Below are 6,819 nucleotides of genomic sequence, written 5' to 3' on the forward strand. Positions count from 1 at the left end.
AATAAATGTTTATTGAATTGCATCGAAATAAAAAAGACTATTTTGAAATTAATTCAGATGATTCAACAATTTTCTGTGGTTTGATGTGACTTGCTGATTAGAATGGGAACTTTCAGGAAAAAGATGTTAGATTTCCTTTTGGGGAAAATAAACTCCACTCAGTATATGCCCATGACTGTTTCCTCATGTGCACACACACAAACAAATACACTTACCCCTTTCTTCATAAAAAGACTCCTCATGTGAAGTAGTTATAGGAAGGACCTGCTGCAGTCATTAGTTAAGATGACCTTTAAAGCTTTGAGAACTTTTGAAGTAAACCCTAAAAATATGTATTCTTTAAGGAAAGCTTGTGTTCCTGAGTAGGAGTAAAAACAAATGATAAAAAGGAAATATTGGTACAAGAAGTAATATTACAAGACATTTGTAAAATACCTCCATCTCTCCTGAACTCAGTGGTCAGGCGTTGGCGTCCATTGATAGGGAACTCAACAGAAATAACTAGGGGATTTTCTTTAGAATTACCAAAAGATTAGCCTAATAGCAATGGCAAAATCTCCTGGGGATTACTTTGTTGGCTTTGCTGATAGATTTCAATATGGTACACTAGGAGGTGGTCCTTTTTATGTTTTTGTAGTACTTGTTTTGAAGCATTTTTAACTTTGTCCAAGCAACAGTCTCCAAATGTGCTAGAAATATTCAGAGCTTACTCTTCTTGGTTTTCCCTTGGAGCTGAGGTAGAGTCTTGAATGACATAAGCTTCTACATCTCTCTATCCACAGGTCTCATTTTTTTTCCATATTCTATGTAGTTGACCATTTCCATGATGCCAGTCTACACGGGAAGGGTGGAGGTAGGTGAAGGAGTTGTCATACAGATGAGAGGTGGGATGGACTTCAGAAGACAGCTAGTGCAAATGGCTTATTTTACAGAGTAGTAAACAATTTCCTAAGGAAATGTGGTAATTGGTAGTAGAGCCTCAATCCAAACTCATGTATATTGTGTGAAATACAATTCTCTTTTCACTGGACCTCATTGCCTCTCAGAAGGTGGAGCTCATGTTTCCTTAGAGCAAAGAAGTAAGGCTCACTGGGTGTAGTGGTTTTAAAGGAATGGAACTTGTGGTGTGTAACCCTAATGAGAGGACAGCATTTCTGTGGTTTCTAGGGGAAATTCTTAAATTCTCTGAAGTAAGTCAGATTTGAGTAAATAAAACAAATAATAAAAATGTCTGAGATATATTTTTTGATACTATTTTATAAATTATCTTTACAAATAAGTGTTTAAAATATATGAAATTTAATTAAGTCACTCTATTAAAATGCTGAATCACAACTATTTGAGTTGTCTATTGGAGGCAAGAAAATTAATTCCAATAATTATGGAATCTCAGAGTTGGAAAGTCATATGGTGCCCAGCTAATCCATTCCTTATCTGAACCAGAATCCCCTTCATTGACCAACCCATCAAGCAGTAATCTAGTCTTTCCTAGAAGACTTCCAATAGGGAAAACCCATTACCTTTCCAGGTGAACCATTCTGCACTGGGAAAATTTAAAAAAATAATTTGTGGTATTTTTCCAATTATAAAGATGTCTAAATTAGCATCTTGACAACTTCCCTTCATTATCCTTAGTCCTGGCGTTTGTTTCCCTTATATCTCATTGGACCAGACTCTACTCATTCAGAATTTTGGGTTGATCATTTTATCTTGCCATTTTGAAGAGTTTGTGATTAGCCAATTAAGTGCATAAAAAAGATTAGAGGAATTCATGGTCCACTGACTCACAATCGCAAACTTTTCAAGAGATCCTAAGACTAGCAAGCATTTGATAGATCAAGAATAAGCAACTCTTAGGTATCCAGTTTGGATGTGTGTACTATATGTCAGGGTCACACATTGTGACACTGGAAAACAACAATAAAATGGTGCCTGATCTCAAGGAACTTCTGTTCTACTGGAGAGGAGAGTGTGGGAGAAACACATGTGACATGGTAAGTCAAATCAAAATGTCAACAGAGTTTTATTTTTTCCCAAAAAAGTAGAGGGCAGGGGGGGCAGATTCAAGATGGTGACTAGAAAGCAGGCACATGCCTAAAGCTCTCCTCCAGGATGCTCCAAACACCTATAAAATGGCTCTGAAGAAATTCTACAGCTGCAGAACCCACGGAATAGCAAAGTGAAGCAGGGCTCCAGTCCAAGACAGCCTGGATGAATGCTGGGTAATGTCTATCCCACAGAGCTGGGAGAAGAGGAGAGCAGAGGCCAGCATGAGCTGCTCTGGGACCAACCAGACCAGGAGCCAGGCTGAGCAGGCCCTAGTGCCCTGAATCAGTGAGCTGTGGCAGTTACCAGACATCTCAACCCACAAACACCAAAGACAACAGAGAAGGTTAGTGGGGAAAAATGTGGGAACAGAGTGGAAGGAGTTCACCATTTAGCCACCTCCCCAGGGGCAGCAGAGGTGGTACAGCTACAGAACTACAGCTGCAGTTGCTTCTGGCTCCAGGACCACCTGGTGGGAGGAATTAAGTGGCAGATCCAAGCGGGAGTGCAGACACTGCTAAAGGTCTGGGTCTGGGCCAGGTTGGCAGTTCTTGGGGGAGGAGGAGCACTAGCGTGGAAGAGCTTACTGTGTAGAAAAAGCTCGTCAAACAACAGCACAGCCCCTCAAGCTTGGAACAAAGTACTCTCTACTCTACAAGCAGTCATACCCCAATGAAAAACTCAAGGGTCAAGTAGTTGGCTGGGAATATGGCCAGGCAGCGAAAATGGATTCAGATTCAGACTCAGACATTGGAATCATTCTTTGGTGACAAACAAGACCAAAACATACAGCCAGAAGTAGTCAACAAAGGCAAAGAGCCTATATCAAAAGCCTCCAAGGAAAACATGAACTGGTCTCAGGCAATGGAAGAGTTCAAAAAGGATTTGGAAAAGCCAGATAGACAAGTAGAGGAAAAATTGGGAAGAGAAATGAGAGTGATGTGAGAAAACCATGAAAAACAAGTCTATGACTTGCTAAAGGGGACCCAAGAAATACTGAAGAAAATAACACCCTAAAAATACGCTAACCCAAATGTCAAAAGAGCTCCAAAAAGTCAATGAGGAGAAGAATGCCTTGAAAGGCAAAATTAGCCAAATGGAAAAGGAGGTCCAAAAGACCACTGAAGAAAATGCTACCTTAAAAATTAGATTGGAGCAAGTGGAAGCTAGTGACTTTATGAGAAATCAAGACATAAAACAGAACCAAAGGGATGAAAAAGTGGAAGACAATGTGAAATATCTCATTGGAAAAACCAGAATAGATCCAGGAGAGATAATTTAAAAATTATCGGACTACCTGAAAGCCATGATCAAAAAAATTAGCCTAGATATCATCTTTGAAGAATTTATCAAGGAGAACTGCCCCGATACTCTAAATCCAGAGGGTAAAACAGAAAATGAAAGAATCCACCAACCACCTCCTGAAAAAGATTCCAAAAAGAAGACTCCTAGGAACATTGTTGCCAAATTCCAGAGCTCCCAGATCAAGGAGAAAATACTGGAAGGAGCCAGAAAGAAACAATTTGAGTATTGTGGAAACACAATAAGGATAACACAAGGTCTAGCAGCTTCTACATTAAGGGATCGAAGGGCTAGTCAATGGAGCTAGGTTTAAAACCAAGAATCACCTATGTAGCAAAACTGATGAACATGTCTCATGGCAAAATATTGATTTTCAGTAAAATAGAGGACTTTCAAGCTTTCATAGTGAAAAGACCAGAGCTGAATAGAAAATTTGACTTTCAAACATGAGAATCAAGACAAGCATGGAAAGGTAAACAAGAAAGAGAAATCATAAGGCACTTACTAAAGTTGAATTGTATTGTTTACATTCCCACATGGAAAGATGATGTGTATATTCATGAGACCTCAGTATTGGGGTAGCTGAAGGGAATATACATACATACATACATACATACAAACATACGCACGTACGTACATAGACAGAGGGCACAAGGTGAGTTGAATCTGAAGGGATGATATAAAAAAATAAAATCAAATTAAGGGATGAGAGAGGAATATATTGAGAAGAGGGAAAAAGGGAGAAATAGAATGGGGTAAATGATCTTACATAAAAGTGGCAAGAAAAAGCAGTTTTGTAGGAAGGGAAGAGGGGGAATGAGTGAATCTTGCTCTCATCGGATTTGACCTGTGGAGGGAATTACATACACACTCAAATGGGTATCTTACCCCACAGGAAAGAAGGAGGAAGGGGATAAAAAAGGGAGGAACGATAGGAGGGAGGGCAGATAGGGGGAGGAAGTAATCAAAAGCAAACACTTTCGAAAAGGGACAGGGTCAAGGGAGAAAAATGAACAAAGGGGGAATAGGATAGGAAGGAGAAAAATATGGTTAGTCTTTCACAACATGAGTATTGTGGAAGGGTTTTACATACTGACACACATGTGTCCTATGTTGAATTGCTTGCCTTCTTAGGGAGGGTGGGTGGGGAGGGAAGATGAAAGAGAATTTAGAACTCAAAGTTTTAAAAGCAGATGTTCAAAAAAAGTTTTTGCATGCAAATAAGAAATAAGATATACAGGCAATGGGGCATAGAAATCTATCTTGTGTCTCAGCACAGCAGCAGTCCTTCCTCCACAGTGGTCAGCTACGACCCTCAACTCCCCAGCAACCATGTTGAAGGGACCCTCAGTTGGTATTGATCTTGATACCCCTTACTCCTCTGTGGGAGTCTTCCAACACGCGAAAGTGGAGATTATTGCTAATGACCAAGGAAACAGGACCAACTCAAGTTATATCACCTTCACTGACACTGAACATTTAATTGGTGATGCTGCAAAGAAGCAAGTTGCAATGAATCCTACCAACACAGTTTTTGATGCCAAACATCTGATTGGTTGCAGATCTGATGATGCAGTTGTACAGTCAGACATGAAGTGTTGGCCTTTCACGGTGGTGAATGATGCAGGCAGGCCTAAGGTCCAAGTGGAGTACAAAGGGGAGATCAAAAGTTTTATCCAGAAGGAGTATCTTTTATGGTCTTGACCAAGATGAAAGAAACTGCTGAAGCTTACCTTGGGAAGACTGTCACAAATGCCGTGTTCACAGTTCCAGCCTATTTCAATGATTCCCAACACCAGGCCACCAAAGATGCTGGATCCATCGCTGGTCTCCATGTGCTCTGAATCATCAATGAACCAACTGCTGCTGTTATTGCTTATGGCTTGCACAAAATGGTTGGTGCCAAGAGAAATGTTTTGATCTTTTACCTTCGAGATGGTACTTTCGATGTCTCCATTCTTACCATTGAAGATGGCATCTTTGAGGTCAAGTCCACAGCTAGGGACACCCACTTGGGTGCCAAGTTAAAGCAAAAACACAAGAAACGACATCAGTGAGAACCAGAGGGCAATTCACCATCTTTGCATCATTTGTGAATGTACTAAGCATACCCTCTCTTCCAGTACCCAGGTCAGTGTTGAGGTTGACTCCCTCTATGATGGTATCAACTTCTTTACATCAATCATCTGAGCCTGTTTCGAAGAGCTGAATGCTGATCTCTTCCATGGCACACTGGACCCTGTGGAAAAGGCCTTAAGAGACGCCAAGCCAGATAAATCACAGGTTGATGACGTCATCCTGGTGGGTGGTTCTACCCGAATCCCCCAAATCCAGAAGCTGCTGCAAGATTTCTTCAATGGCAAAGAACTCAACAAGAGTATCAACCCTGATTAGGATGTTGCTTATGGTGCAACTGTCCAGGTTGCCATTTTTCTGAGATAAATCTGAGAATGTGCAGGACTTGCTGCTGTTGGATGTCACTCCTTTTTCCTTTGGAATTGAAACTGCTGGTGAAGTTATGATTGTTCTGATCAAATGTAATACCACCATCCCCACCAAGAAGACACAAACCTTTACCACCTACTCAGACAACCAGCCTGGTATGCCTATTCAGGTTTATGAAGGTGAGAGAGCAATGACAAAGGACAACAACCTGCTCGGCAAATTTGAGCTCCTCCCCAGCACCCGGGGGTATTCCTCAGATTGGAGTTATATTTGACATCGATGCAAATGGCATCCTCAGTGTTTCTGCTGTGGATAAGAGCACAGGCAAGGAGAACAAGATTACCATCACCAATGACAAAGGATGTCTGAGCCAAGAAGACATTGAGTACATGGTCCAGGAGGCTGAGAAATACAAGGCTGATGATGAGAAGCAGAGAGACAAAGCGTCTTCCAAGAATTCTCTTGAATCTCACTCTTTCAACATGAAGGCCACCATAGAGGATGAAAAATTGCAAGGGAAGATTGGGGATGAATACAAACAGAAGATCCTTGACAAAGTCAGTGAAATAATCAACTGACTGGATAAGAACCAGACTGCTTAGAAGGAAGAATTCGAGCATCAGGAGAAAAAATTGGAGAAGATCTGCAACCCCAGAGCGCAAGGGGCATGCCAGGAGGCACACTGGTGGGTTCCCAGGGGATGGAGCACCCCATCTGGAGGTGCTTCTTCTGCACCCATATTTGACTAAACACACCAGAAGAAAGAGCATTCCACACAGCTTTCCAAAAATTGAAGAACTCAAATTTGTAGCCAAGGCAGCAGCAGTTTAAAAGGAACATTTAAGCTACTGTGTAAATTTGGGCATTCTGAATACTTGAATGTATGCAGAGGGAGAGAAGTGAAAAACATTGCACTTTATCAGTACTGTAAACTGGAAATGCAATTCTTGTCCTGGAGAGTAAAATCTATTTAAATTGGCACCATAAAAAAGAAATCTATTTTGCCCTACAAGAAAATAAGGGAAA

General features: G+C 41.0%; 1 pseudogene; it reads left to right on the plus strand.

The window, feature by feature from the left end:
• The first annotated feature begins 4,680 nt into the window (after window positions 1-4,680).
• On the plus strand, window positions 4,681-6,542 carry LOC118850188 (annotated as a pseudogene).
• The last annotated feature ends 277 nt before the right edge of the window (window positions 6,543-6,819 follow it).

Source organism: Trichosurus vulpecula, chromosome 5, assembly GCF_011100635.1.
Source record: "Trichosurus vulpecula isolate mTriVul1 chromosome 5, mTriVul1.pri, whole genome shotgun sequence".
NCBI classification, from domain to species: domain Eukaryota; kingdom Metazoa; phylum Chordata; class Mammalia; order Diprotodontia; family Phalangeridae; genus Trichosurus; species Trichosurus vulpecula.